Source organism: Globicephala melas, chromosome 9 (genome assembly GCF_963455315.2).
Source record: "Globicephala melas chromosome 9, mGloMel1.2, whole genome shotgun sequence".
Lineage (NCBI taxonomy): Eukaryota > Metazoa > Chordata > Mammalia > Artiodactyla > Delphinidae > Globicephala > Globicephala melas.
Window position 1 is genome coordinate 41044633 of NC_083322.1, and position 15605 is coordinate 41060237.

Sequence of the window (15605 nt, forward strand, 5' to 3'; positions counted from 1 at the left end):
GAGGGTGCACGGCGGAGACTGAAAGAGGGGCACTCTCTCACTTGGAGAGACTGAAGGAGATAAAGGGCAGGCAGGTCAGGGGAAGGCTGGAAGGTAGGAAAGAAGACAAACCCCTTCTTTATCACTGGGGAAGGGAATGTTACACACTCTGGGCTGCACACAGCGCCTCGTTTATCCTCACAGCCACACCAGGTGGTGGGCGGATGAGGAAACGGAGGCTCGGACAGGTAATGCGACCTACCTTGTGTCACTCAGCTAATGGTTATCAGAGTCAAGGTGTGAACCCAGACCAGGCCTTTCCGGCTCCAAAATCCAAGTGCTTTACTCCACACCCTGGTGTGGAAAAGATGCTAGGACCTTTCACCCAGCTTCCCCCAAAGTTAATATCTTACAACAAAACACAGCTTCATTACCTAAATCAGAGCACTAAAGGTGAGGAAATAACATTAACTCTCAACTGTAATATTCTACAGACTATATTCACATTTTGCCAAGTGTCCACTAGGCTCCTTCCTGCTCCAGGATCCAGTCCAGGACCTCACACTGTATTTAGCTACCATGCCCCCTTGGTCCCCTCCAGTCTGGGACAGTTCCATCATCTTTGTCTTTCGTGACCCTGACAAATTTAAGAGTACTGGCCAGTTAACTAGAATGTCTCTTGATTTGGGGTCTGTTTGTTGTTTCCGTGTGATTAAATTCAGATCACGTGGGCTTCCCTGGTGGCGCAGTGGTTGAGAGTCCGCCTGCCGATGCAGGGGACGCTGGTTCGTGCCCCGGTCCGGGAGGATCCCACATGCCGCGGAGCGGCTGGGCCCGTGAGCCATGGCCGCTGAGCCTGTCCGTCCGGAGCCTGTGCTCCGCAACGGGAGAGGCCACAACAGTGAGAGGCCCGCGTACCGCAAAAAGAAATAAAATAAAATAAAATTCAGATCACGCATTTTGGCAAAGATGCCACAGAAATGAGGTTGTACTCTTCTGGGGGTATCATATCAGAAGATAATTGAGGTTGCTATGTCCCGCGTGGTAGTGTCCGCAGGCATCTCCACTGGGAAGTTACCACTTTTCCCTTTGCAACTAATAACCATCCCATGAGGAGTTACTTGGAGACCGCCCAAATGTCTGAACAGATGATTCTGGTGTGGGCTCCAGTTCAAGGGCCACAGGGCTGGAGGAGCAGTGAGGAGAGCCAGAACTCATATACCCAGGAGAGAAGCCTGGGTACACGTTTGACCACTAGCTGGCACAACAGACAAGCTGCCGAAAACCCCAGCAAATCTCCAGCAACAGCCTCGGGCACAAATCGGCCTGGGAAATTTGGTAATAACAACAATAACAAAACAACCCCAAAACGTAAACCCAAAACAGCCTCGGTGTCAACCTCCCAGCAGGAATGTTCTGAAGGGCAAATCCAGCACTCACGGCATCCAAGCTAGAAAACTGGAATGTGCAGGTAATGATTCCTCGAAAGTGAGCACTGCTTTCTAGAACTGAGCTCTAATTCTACAGCAAAACTGGGCATGCTTAAAGCAATATGATGCCGGAGGAAGTACCCACAGATCTTAGAAAAGAGCAGTAAGAACTCAAGACTTACAAGGTGATAAATAACAGCGACCGTTCATAAATGACTACAAAGGGCCAGGTGCTCTGTGTGTCATGTGCCGGGGCCGGTCCTTGTGACAATCCTATACAGGTGAGGGGAGTTCATCACAGTCCCCAAAGCCCCTGCATTCTGAAGGTTCTGATGCTTGCAGCTCCCTTCCCCCAGGGCAGTGTTCCTCCCCTTTCTAGATGCTGGGGGCACCACGGCTTCTGGAGAGAGGGTATAATTCCCATTTTAGGGAAGCAGGAGCTGAGACTCAGACAGGATGCCATTACCCAGCCAGGAGAGGGAGAATGGGAATCTGAACCAGGCCTATCCAATGGCAGGCTGTCTCTCTACCTCATTTATTTCCCCCAAAGGCTCTGCAAGACTGGTCCAGGGAGTCCTGGAAGTTTCAGAAGTCATAGACTTTTTTTTTTTTTTTTTGCGGTATGCGGGCCTCTCACTGTTGTGGCCTCTCCCGCTGCGGAGCACAGGCTCCGGACGCGCAGGCTCAGCGGCCATGGCTCACGGGCCCAGCCGCTCCACGGCATGTGGGACCTTCCCGGACCAGGGCATGAACCCGTGTCCCCTGCATCGGCAGGCAGACTCTCAACCACTGCGCCACCAGGGAAGCCCCGTCATAGACTTATTAATCCCAAACATTACTGTTAATTATTACTTATTATTAATTCCAGGCATGAGGCCTCATTTCCCATAAACACTGTGTCCTGCCATCTCTCAGCAAGTCCCCATCCTCCCCCCTTCCTTCCGAGGGCCAGGCCCGTAATTAGAACAGCTAAAATTCTAAAGGTAGGGGATAATGAGGTTTTAACAATAACGATAATAATGATAAACACCCCCCCGTCCTAGAAAATTCTTATCCAGACAGCCCTGGCACTGGAAAACCAAGGCAACTCGTTAGTTTCCTGATACCCAACGAGAAACGGCTGGTGAGGGGCAGGACCTGGATAAACGGGTCTAGGGCAAAATGTGCTGAGTGTTGGCAAGACATTGCACCTTCTGGAGAACTGTCTTCAGATTTCTCAGAGAGAAAAAGAGCTCCCATCTCCCGAGGACAAACCTGCACTTCTGGGCCGGGATGCCAGTCAAAGGCATTACGTGAGACTTGTGTGTCCTGACGGGGCTGGCTGGGTGAGCATGAAATCCTGAGACTCCCGGCAATGTGTAAGGAGCTCTTCTGCTTTGGAGGAGCAGCAAGGCGGCTCTCCCTGTGGTCCTTCCCCTCATGGAGAGAGCTCCCAGCACAGCCAGCAGGGCACCCTCATCCCCCCAGCCTCACTGCTCAGACCACAAGGCAGCAGCAAGTCAGTGGATGGGGGGCGGTGGTGGTCGAGTTGGGGGTAGGCTCCACCCAAGTGACCCCGAGAGCGTGCTCAGGAAGACAGCTCTGGCTGGGGCCTCCGGGGAGGGGACAATCACGACCAGAGCACCCACCAACCTTCAACCATGCCTTGATTGAACATAGCATCCATCTTGTTCCCACACACAAGGAATGCAGAGAGTCTAATCTTATAAAGCTTCCTTCTTATCTTCAGGGAAGAAGGTCCTTGATATTCCAGCATACAAGTGCTCTACACTTTGTGTGCAGACCTAGAGAGTTTCCTGCTCACCACTAACACATTTTGTCAGAGTGCTTTAACTAAAATTGGAAAAGACACTACAAACTCAGTTCATAAAGGCATAAGGCCTTACGGGATGGCTTTCTCAGCTTCTTTTACGAATCATTAAGAGGGGAAACATTTTTCAGACCCACCCCTGATCTCAGGGTCAGAAGCATCCCATCAGGGAAGCCATGCGCTGGGCCTGGCTCTGACCCGGGCTCACTGGGTCAGGGCAGCTCTGAGTCTCCTCTTATCTCCCGTGAGCAAATCAGACATGCTTCCCCTTGCCCTCCTCCTACCGTGAAGTCTGTCAGGCCCCAGTATCCCTCCAAGAAGCCAGCCCTGCTAGCCCTCTCAGCCCCACCTTTCACACTAATAGGGCGGCTGCTTGTGGCACTCGGAAGGGGGGCCCTGCCCCTCAAGCTTTACTGTATCACCAGGACCCAGCTGGGTCTCTGCAGAGCAGACAACCAGTAATACCTGATCACTAAAGGAATTCAGAAATGGACAAAAAGAAGAAATGAGTCAGAAAAAGATTGCATCAGGAGCCCTATCTAGGGCATTAGGAGGGATTAGCTTCAAAAAGAAAGAATTCAGTCGTCTCCAGGGGCACGAGTATTCTCGTCTAGTAACTGGAGACCAGGTGAAGACACACCCAAATCACCACTGGAATCAACTAACAAGTCCTGGTGCACACAGGGAGCGTGGATTTCTGATCACGTGCCCACATTTTAAAAATGTGTACTTCTAAGCTAAAGGGTTAGGCAAGGTAGGATGAGGAAGGCTGATTTAGGACCCAGTGCCGCCTCTCCCATCCAATTCTCTCATGGGGGAGCCCCCAAATCAACTTCACCATTCTTCCCAGACCAGTCCAGATGTAGCCTGGGACCCTGCCACCCAGCACGACGTGTACTGTCCACCCCCACTGTCCACCTGCCCCAGAAGCACCTGGGATTCTGTTAGAAGGATTATGACCACTGGCTTGCATCCCATGCTGGGTCAGACTCTCTGGGATTGGGACCAGGCAATCCGCATCTAAAAGGATGCCCAGGTTGAACCTTCGGTAGAGGGACACTGCGGACGACTGCTCTAGCAAGAACTAACAATCACTTAGAGTCTGTCCCATTTGCCATACCTGGACTAGAGTAGTATCCCTGGAAAGCCAGACGGGGGCTTTTCCCATGAGAATAGGATCTTAGCCGAGTAGTTACAAGCTCTGGGGGATGTGATTCAGAAGACTTACATCTTGATGCAAGGGAAGTGAGAGGTAACAAGATGCAGAAAGAAGGTGGCAGCAGTAGGGGCCAGGCCTGGGGAAGTCCTGTGAGGTTCCCCTGCCCCAGGAGATACTCACCTTGGAGGGGCACAAGGAATGGACAGGGAGGGACGCCAAAAGAACTGGGATGAAAATCACCACCTTGAAAATTGTGCCTCAGGTTAGAACTGGCATTCATTCATTGATGCATTCACTCATTCATTCACTGTTCCAGGATTTCTTCCTTCAGCATGTACTTAACATGCCAGGACCAGGATCGGACCCTAAAGCATGAATTTGGTTTCACATATACCCAAGCTGTTCCCAAGGAGGACCTCAGGGCCCGGAAATCATGCCCAATGGACGACGTCCACTGCAGACATCATCATCTTCCCCACGTGGAACCAGAAACCTGAAGGGTCCCTCATGTATGAACTCAGGTCTTTTCTTGACCTCACGACACAAATAGCCACAGTTCTTCTGGAACAAAAAGGACTCAAAACATGAAGTTCAAAGGCCACACAAAATAAACCCAGGACTGGTGGGTCTCAGGATTGGTGGAGGCTACTTGGCCCTGAGGACTCAGGTGGAGACAGAGGCTCCAGGCAAAACTCTCCAAACCCCTCACGCTGCGTCCGAGGCTAAATTTTGCTGTCAGCTCTACCTAGCACTGTGATATGGCCCCAAAGGGCACCTCAGAGGGAGATGATGATTATTCTAGAAAAAACCTTAAGAACAGTGCACCAGGACGAGGGTGGCTAGGCTGCTACTGGTCACCCACCTACGGTGGCATCTGATGGCCCGGATTCCTGAATTCCTCCTAGAAAACACAGCCCTGGGCACATGTCAAATAAGACTGCCCCTCATAGAACATGAAACAACACCCCACAGTGTCCAAAGGAAGGGCCTCCTAGAAGCTGTGGTCCCTGGAGCTTTTCCAGATTTTTCTCTACAAAGAGAGGGAATCTGGCCACCTCAGGGCGTGACTCCATCAATACTTAATGAAAAATCCAGAGCTTCACTGGTCTTCCTGCCCCTCCTCTGTTCCTTCCACACTTCCCTCTGCCCTCGGGGTAACCCTGCGCCTCTGAATGGCCTCCCAAGGCCTACTTGGAGGGGTCCCTTCCTTCCTGCCCAGCCTCATCTCTCCATATTTCCCCCTAAGGCTTCCTTTCTGTACTCCAGCTATACTTTGCCTTCATACTCTAAACCTCTTCACTTTCTCCCTCTCGGGACCTCTGTTCTCTGGGCGCCTTCTTCGTTTAACTTCTCCTGGTGGGCACTTCGGAGCTCGGCGTTTATCATCAGCTCTTCCGGGACCCTTTCTTGACACCCTACTCACCCCAAGATTCGGTTAGCATCCTTGCTGCCAACTTCGAACTCTGTGCCCTGCCTGCCTCAAGCACTGGACCAGGAGTTTCTTCAGAGCAGGCACAGGGTCAGGGCCCAGCAGAGTCAGGCTGCGACTATCTGGACGGAGGAGTCCCTCCCCAGGCCCCCTCCTTCCAGCAACCTGAGCCCCACACAGGAGACTGAGGGGCACAAGGGGTGCTGTGCCACAGCCTTCCATTCCTGCCCAGGGGCATCAGGGCATCACTGGTCTTCAGGGAGAATGCACAGCGCAACCGGCCCCTGAACGCGGGAGAGGGAAGAAGGAATTCTTCCCACTCTGATGCTTTTCGTTTCTGATGCAAAAGGTCTCTAATTTCATTCATGGAAACACAATTTAGTTCTACTGGTGGCCCAAGGAGTATCATTTCTACTCTTAGATTTTAATACCAATTTTTTTTTAATATAAGGGGAGCTGGGTTATATGATAGTCTCTGACTTTAGTAAACCAGGTCTGCCCAGTATTACCTAGTGCAGAGATGCAGGGCTGGTAATATTCTCCCACTCAAGTCCCACGTTTGTCCACTTTGTGATGATACTACAAGCTGTATACTCCTGACTTCTACATTTTTCACTATGCACAAGAATATTATTCCAATTCACTTTAAGGAAAGAGAAAGAAGGAACACATGCACATAGAAATGGACATGATCAGCGCCCTGAAAATCAGAGACAAAGGAAGGTGTCAGCTACCGCAGAGAAGACACGTAGGCAGAATTTGCTGCCTGTTCATTCCAGTCACACGGGTCTTCCCTCTGCCACTGCTCACAGATGCCTCTTGCAGAGTTCTTCCCTCGACTCACGTGACAAGAGGGGTTTGCTGCATCTGTTCTTTTGCTTTCTTCCCTTTTAAAAATAATTTGTGGTTTGTGTGTTTTTACACAATACAGATTAGCTGGCAGGAGATGCGTCACGGCTCGCACACCATCACTCCCGGCGATTAAGAATAAAAATCACATCTGCAATGCAAAGCTCACGCGCTCCGCTTTTAGAAAAGGGTGAGAGACTTGGGTGCCCAGCACCGTCTTGTAAATGCGACTCAGCTCCTATGTGCCTGTGCAGGACTTGTAAAGATGAGGCATTTTAACCTGCAAGGTTCTGATAACCTGGAAGAGTATCGGTGCCCCAGACCCTGACCTCCCAAACCCACCCATGCATTCTCAAGGGCATGGGGCAGGGGTCACAAACAGCCTCAGGATCCCAGGCTCCTAAATCAGAAAAGGCTGTGGTCTCTGGTAACAAACTGTCCCCAGGATAAGCTCCCTCAGACTAACGAAAAAGAGCAACCTTGAGTCACAAAATGAAGTGCGTCTGGTCAGAGACCCAGCGTTGGCATCTGGGATGGTTTTAATCAGAAGGGCCCAGATTTACACCTCCCTGGATGGCTCGCACTTGACCAGGCAGCTGAACACGTGACTAATCATTCCCAATCCAGTGCTCATCTCTCTCCTTCAGTGTGGACTCAAGTCTCACTGTGGAAAGTAAACGATAGCTAGCCACTGCCAGTGCCACCTTTGTCTCGGCCATAACAGGGGAGGGGGACTCGGCACGCCAGGCTACTCCAGGGCCTCCGCCTCTCCCCGTCTCTCTGGTGTGCAGCACACACCCTCTCCCACGCTTACCTACAGCTGTGCCAGAAACGTTTCACCCGCAGCAAGGGCTCGAGGCTGAAACAGCGGATTTTAGCTTCTAAATCAAAGCCGTCTCAGACTGGTTGACCTCGGGGCCCCGTCTCCTTATCCTATTAACTCACTCTTGTCAGTCCAAGCACGCGCTTAATTTGAGGACCAGCAACCCAGCTGCCCAAGGTAATGAGGGCTGGCATAAACCAACTCTTCTCAGGAGAGTGTTTCCTGGACAGAAACCATGGGCACTTCATAACTTGGTACCGCCACGGTTATTTCCTAGGGCGGCCTGGTTTTAGACCACCTAGCCCAAACAAGGGAACTCTACAGCTCCTGCGTAAAAGCGAATGTGGATATGGTTTCAAGTTCTGAAACCTCCTGAGCATTCTTCTGGGGAAGAGGTCAATGACCGGTAATGACTCAGGGGAAGACGGCTGGCACGATACCAAAATGAGGAAGCCGAAGCACTTGGGGTGTGGTGGGTGCAGGTCATGCTCTCAGCCGGCCCGGATCAACCCCAGGAGGCAGAGGCCAGGAAGGAGGTGTGATTACTTGAGGGTGGGCTTCTCTCTAAACATAACAGGGATAATCAAGCGGCAGGCTTCATCCCCCACCCGCCCCCTTTCAAAGAGCGGGTTGTTTTACATCTGTACTCGGTTGAGTGTTATTTTTATGTGCCAGGCTTCCATTAGGTATCAGACTCAGGACTAAAATAAACCTGAAGGAACAAAGGAAGCCGGGGGAAGGGGCCAGATGCTTTCCCCTCTGCCAGCCTGCGAAGGCCACCCTGTGTGCTGGTCGCTGCTCCCACTGTGTCACCTTCAAAAGTAATCCCGTGCTTAAGGATGAAATGACGCACAGCCTTTGAAAAATCAAGCAAGAGTCATTTCTCGGTCAGGATCAGATTGATTTTTGTCTGATTATGTCACAGGAACTGAGAGTGGAGGATGGACACAAGCCACACGAGCTACTATCTACAACAGCCAGGACATGGAAGCAGACTAAGTGTCCATCGACAGATGAATGGATAAAGACGGTGTGGCACGTAGGTACAATGGAATATTACTCAGCCACAAAAAGAAATGAAATTGAGTTATTTGTAGTGAGGCGGGTGGACCTAGAGTCTGTCATACAGAGTGAAGTAAGTCAGAAAGAGAAAAACAAATACCGTATGCAAACACATATATATGGAATCTAAAAAAAAAAAAAAGGTTCTGAAGAACCTAGGGGCAGGACAGGAATAAAGACGTAGACATACAGAATGGACTTGAGGACACGGGGAGGGGGAAGGGTAAGCTGGGACAAAGTGAGAGAGTGGCATGGACATATATGCACTCCCAAATGTAAAACAGATAGCTAGTGGGAAGCAGCCGCAGAGCACAGGGAGATCAGCTCAGTGCTTTGTGACCACCTAGAGGGGTGAGATAGAGAGGGTGGGAGGGAGACACAAGAGGGAGGAGATATGGGGAGATATGTGTATGTATAGCTGATTCACTTTGTTATAAAGGAGAAACTAACACACCATTGTAAAGCAATTATACTCCAATAAAGATGTTAAAAAAAAAAAAAAAAGAGTCACCCGAGCTAAAAACAGTGGTCAGCTCTGACTGCAGGATTTCCTGTGTGCACCTCTCATCTTCACGTCATCAAAACCAAAGGGGCGCCTGTCGCTTTTATTTTATGGATGGGGAAATTGAGGCACAGAAACAGTATGTAATTTGCCCAACCTGTCAGACACAGCTAGCCTGGGGCACAGGATGTGAACCAAGTCTAATTGCAGACCTCTGCTCCTATCTGCAGTATTAAATAACCTCAGCAAGGCCACGTGGGTAAGTAATTTCTGGGAAGCCTTCCTTCTCGGTCAACATGGGAAGTGCAGGGTATGCACATTCTTTTATCGCCAAAGCACCTGCGCCGACTGGAGCTCTTACCTCAGTAAAGACTGACTGCCTAGATTTCAAGATTCTCACATTCAGCAAGTCTACCTCCCAAAGTTAATACAGCCAAAGCACTTCAAAAGGATTTAGGGATATTAATGTCCACTGATAACATAAAGAAGTTCACTGTTATACCATAGTTATTTGCACATTTAATAACAACATCAGTGTTAATATTTCAAGACTAAATAAAACTATTCACGGATTTTTTTCCCTAGGACTTGGCATTTTTGAAAATCCCTGTGTTTCAACCAGAAAAATGTTCCAGCCTTCAAAATTAAGATTAGGACTCATCTTGAAATTTCTATAAACTGGGTTAATTAATCAGCAGATATATTTTGGAGGACCATACTGTGCCAGGCACTGCTCTAGGTCCCTCCCTCACGGCCCCTGCAGTGCGCTATTCACTGGATCTCACATGCTGTGACGGCTGGGGCAGTGGGAATGGTCTAACACCCACTAACACCCACTGCAGAGGCCAGGGTGAAGGACAGGAAGGTCTCAGTGGCACTGGTCACTACATCAGACTACTGAAGAGCCACAGCATCTGTCAAATCAAACCCACTGAATGACGATCTGTCATGCATTAAACTGATATTTCATAATGTGGAAATCAGTATTCGATAATAGATTGTTGTAAAGCATTTCTAAATATGAAATTATATAAATCCTTAAAAACATTTAGTATTTTCATAATAAAACATCAGAAGTAACCAATGGGTCTCAAAAGCATTCATCTACTCGCTTTCCAAACATATTTAAAAATAAATGCTTATACATAGCTATCTATACATTTCAGAGCTCATTTTTTTTTTTTGAACGCAAACCACTCATTTTGGCAGATGACTAGGAAGCAGGACAAGAGGAAAAGGATGCAGAATTAACTCTCACCACCTATTTACTGGAGACCTCATCTGAGCAAAGGAAAGGCCCTGATGGAAAGTTTGCTTTTTATTGAAGCTGATTATTGACACATAGCCATGGGATCACAGGGCCCTCCTTCCCTGCAGGACCCAGATGACAGCCACCCAGCCTACCTGTCTCAGTTGCAGTCACAATGCTGCTGGCTGCAGCATCCTACCTCTCAATAGAGTGTTGTGGGAAGCAAAGGCCATTACTACACCATTGAGACTGACCCCAGCACAGGGCCGGCAGGTGCCAGACACACGAAATGATGGATAAAATGGCATCATTATAACTGACAGATGGCAGGGAGAACAGGAAGTGCCTCTTCTATTCATTTCTGGCCTCGTCCTCAAATATAATCATTTTTGCTATATTGATTATCAAAAAAAACTACATGCTCTAAAAATCCTATAGTAAATATAATGGAGCTTATAAAAATAAAAAAAAGAGACCGTTCAAGACTGATGCAAATTTGTACCCAGAGAATTAACTAAAGCAAGTAACAATTACAAGTTAAAAATTACCAGCACAGTTAAAAACTAATTATGAATAAGTAAACAGGACTAGCAGATAATATTTATACACCCATGTTCATAGCAGCATTATTCATACAATAGCCAAAAGGTGGAAATGACTCAAGTGTCTACAGACAGATGAATAGATAAACAAAACGTGGGATATACACAGAGAAATATTATTCAGTCTTAAAAAGAAAGGAAATTTGGACAGATGCTACAACACGGATGAACCTTGAGGACGTTATGTTAAGTGAAATATGCCAGCCACAAAAGGACAAATACTGTATAATTCCACTTATATGAGGTACTTAAGAGCAGTCAAATTCATAGAGACAGAAAGTAGAATAGTTGTTGTCGACTATGCTGTGGGGAGAAAAGGGAGCTGTGGGGAGAAAAGGGAGTGAGGAGTTAGTGTTTAATGAGCATGTGGTTTCAATCTGGGAAGATGAAAAAAGCTCTAGAGATGCATGGTGGTGACGGCTGCACAACAACGTGAACGTTCTTGAGGCCAACATACTTAGGAATGACTAAAATGGTAAACTATTACATATATTTTACCACAATTTTAAAAAAGAAAAAAAAAGAAAGAAGACTTCACTTAAAATCTTAAAAGGTAAAGGTGCCTTGACTGAAGAGGAGGAACAGAGGAACTGAGGCTGCTGAGCTGTAACGACAAGGGCAAAATGCACCCAGCTCAGAGAGAACCGTGCAAAATCACTTCTTGAACAGAGCACGCAGCCAAAACGGACCAAGAATAAGGTGAATGGGTTCTGTGTTCTCCCTTGCCTTGCGGAGTCCTGTTGGATTTGTGCACTGTTGTAAGATATTAACATGCTGGGAACAACTGACTTCCACATTACACTGACACCATTCCCATACTTATAATCATAATAGCATATGAGCTAACCTGTGTTACAGAAATACATGTTGTAGCTAAAACATTTGGTATTTAACATTTCCAATAATACTTCCTTAAGACTACTGAAAGAATGGTGAGCTTACTAAATTGTAATCAGCCCAAATTTGCATCTACCCCAGCCACAGCAATGACCTTGCCTCCACCTCCACCCACACACGTATACACTCAGGCATCCTTACCTGTACATTTATTTTGAGTTACTTTTTTTAGTTGAATGTCTTCAATCCATTTTATTTATTTATTTTTTAAAATTTTATCTTGAGTTACTTTTAATTGCTTGCCTTGAATCACTCTACTTCCCTCAGATCAATGCAGACATTTTAATTCAGTCATAAAGGGAAAAATGGACAATTATTGGATCCTTCCAGTAGGCTGCTGCTATTTCACAATCCAACAGGAGAATGTGGTAATGCATTTCTGCTGTCTTTAAATGAAGCTACAGAACCGTCTTTGGGTTCCCCACTGAACCCAATGGATTCCCACTGAAGGTCTGGAATTGGTGTCAGGGGCACAGACCCTGCTTCTCCTTCTGGGAATCACACTCGGAATTTCAGACTGCTCCTACTTGGGATAAACTTTCTCGGGGTCAGAGAGCCAACCTGCCCCGAAGTCCTTTCCTCAGTGGCCATTATCACCCCTCACTGTGAACCCTAAGGAAATAAACTATACTTTTGAGGAAGAAGAGGGTGAAAGACAGAAGGAAGGGAAACAGCAGGGAAGGGGAGGGCCCCGAGAGGTGCTGGAGTGAGGCCGGGATGCTAACGAAGTGTTGGCCATTTGGCCTCTGGGTCCCCGGGGTATGCAGAGCTACGATTACATGCTGCTGGTTTTCTGCATATGCAGGAAGAATCCAACCCACCAAGCAGAACAAATACATCTCTGGAAAGGAAAAAGCGAAGGTAAATGTACTTCAAGTATCTATATTTATATCATAACAGCCAGTTATACTTGTTCCAATGTTAAATGGTCCCTTTTGCCAGTTGGTAAAGGGATATTCTGATTTATGCCGTACACTTTTACACCAAGGTAAAGGCTCTCTATGGAGCTTAAAAAAACCTGATATAGAATACACGATCCTTGCAAAGTCTAATGACACGCGAAACAAACATGCTGCCACCGACACAAAGGGCACAAAGTAAAACATCAAAGCTGCTTAGGAACCGTGAACAGACACAGAGGCATGATTTTCTTTCCCTGACAGGAGCCATCCCCAACTCAGAATGCTCATATCTTACCAGCGACCTCCATGAGCTGGAGAGGGCAGCATCTTTCTAGGGTAGCAATGCGATGGACCACAGCCCATGGGACTTAGGGCAAGGTTATCTGGGAATCCACACACTCACCATTGTTACATCATGTCTGGCACAGGGATACTTGATGATGGTGTGATCGATGTAATAAAAATTCCTTAATCAGACACCAAAAGCTGGCCACTCTAATCTATTCCCAAGAGAAATTCTTGCCCACATGCACCAAGAGACACATACCAGAATGTCTGCAGCAGTACAGCTTGTGATAACCCAAAACTGGAAACAATCTAAATGTCCACCACCAGTAGAATGGATAAGTCAATTGTGGTGCACCCACCGCCCACAAAGTGGAATGTACAGCAGGGAAACGAACAGATCACCGCCACATGCACCCGCACGGATGATCTCAGGAGCATGAGGTTGAGTGGAACAAAAGTGAGCTGCAGACAAATACACGGCGTGCTACTCAACGTATATGAAGCCCAACGATGCGTCTGTTTATGGATATAAACATATGTGGTTAAACTCTCCACAGAAAAGCAAAGAAATGATGAACAATGATGAAATTTCCAGCAAGCAGTGATCTCTGCGTGGGGAGGGCACAAAGGGAACTTCAAAATAATGGTGTTCTCTTTCTTGGATGGCAGGCATTTGAGCATTCCTGGAATCATTAATTCTTTATATCTTACACATATGTTGTGGAAGTTTTTGTAGTGACGCATTTTATAAAAATACTATTTTTATTTATTTATTTTTGGACTCAGACTCTTTATTATAAGGTTATTCCCTTAACAAAAGAAGAAAGTAGAACATACAGAATGTCTTCCAATGGGGCTCCAAAAATACTGTTTTAAAGAGCTGCCTGGGGGGCTTCCCTGGTGGCGCAGTGGTTGAGAGTCCGCCTACCGATGCAGGGAACACGGGTTCGTGCCCCGGTCCGGGAAGATCCCACATGCCGCGGAGTGGCTGGGCCCGTGAGCCATGGCCGCTGAGTCTGCGCGTCCGGAGCCTGTGCTCCGCAACGGGAGAGGCCACAACAGTGAGAGGCCCGCGTACCGCAAAAAAAAAAACAAAAAAAAAACCCTGCCTGATTATGAAAGAGAACTATAGAATCATTCATGCCTCAAACTGAAGGGATTGCAAATGTTCAGGGGAAGGCAAAAACAAAGGGTTGCCATTCCAGAGCTTTCTCCTGCCCTCACACAGTCCAAGGTCTGATATTCCCAGGGCACACCTGACTCTTGATTCTGTGACTGTCACTCAGATAAGACGAACTCTCAGTTAAAGATGGTCTGGGGGCTGCTGAGTGTACATAATCCCTCCTCCTCTTTCTTAGAAGTGACCAAAACACATCACTGGGCTGGGGCAGGCGTCAGCAAACTGCAAACGCATGGGCCATACCCGGCCTGACAGCTGTTTTTGTGCTACCTGTAAAACTAAGGATGGTTTTGACTTTTTTTTTAATGGTTGAAAAATATCGAAAGAAGAATAAAATTTTATAACATGAGAAAATTATATGAAATTCAAATGTCAGTGTCCATAAAGTTTTTTTTTTAGATTTTTTAAAATTATTATCTATTTTTGGCTGCATTGGATCTTAGTTGCGGCACACGGGATCTTTCATCGCAGCGTGCGGGCTTCTCTCTAGTTGTGGCATGCAGGTTTTTTCTCTTCTCTAGCTGTGGCACACAGGCTCCAGGGCGCGTGGGCTCTGTAGTTTGTGGCATGCAGGCTCTCTAGTTGAGGCGTGTGAGCTCAGTAGTTGTGGCACGTGGGCTTAGTTGCTCTGCGGCATGTGGGCTCTTAGTTCCCTGACCAGGGATCGAACCCGTGTCCCCTGCATTGGAAGGCGGATTCTTTACCACTGTGCCACCAGGGAGGCCCCAGTGTCCATAAAGTTTTATTGGACCACAACCACATTCATTCACCTGTTGCTGCTTTCACGCTACAACAGAAAATGGAGTAATTGCCGAAAGTATTTACTATCTGACCCTTTGCAGAAAAAAACTTGCCTCCCTTGTCCTAGAGAAAAGTTTAAGAAATAAATCAGGTCAGGTACAGAACCTAAGACACAAAATTTGCTTCTGTGCTCATACTGGCTGCTTATTAGACTATATAATAAACTATAGTATAAATTTAAAAAACAAGGAATATTCTGGCTAGAATGGGGAGACAGGCCCAGACAGAAAGACCATCCAGGGCATGAGATCTACACAACTATCAACACTGGAATACCAATCTGTGTTCTGAGCAGACAAAGCAGAAAGGTACACCATTGTGGAAAAAGTCACGTAGTCTGAGGAAAACAAACAAAAACATAACAGTTATTCGGAGCAAAGCTGTTCTCCATCAAGTGTGAAGCCATCCAGTGTGATGCCCTGACCACACTGCCCCCGTGACAGCTCCCTGCGACCCGAGCCGACTGTACTATTCGACAGCACAACAGGAAAGTGGCAATTCTGTGGAGCCCTCTGTCAGGAGGGTCTACTAAGTAGATGTGACCGCATTTTATCAAAAAGAGACCACGCTCAGGCTTGCTGGGCCTCCAGTATCATCTTCTCCCAGGAGCACAACTAGACTGTGCGTCTGCCAAATATAAAAC

The 15605-nt window shown here is 47.5% G+C and overlaps 1 protein-coding gene across 5 annotated transcripts in view; it reads right to left on the bottom strand.

Annotated features, from left to right (window-relative positions):
• The window catches only part of EEPD1 (endonuclease/exonuclease/phosphatase family domain containing 1), a 241286-nt gene that overhangs the window by 72280 nt on the left and 153401 nt on the right, over positions 1-15605 (bottom strand). The gene's annotated exons all lie outside the window — the stretch shown is intronic.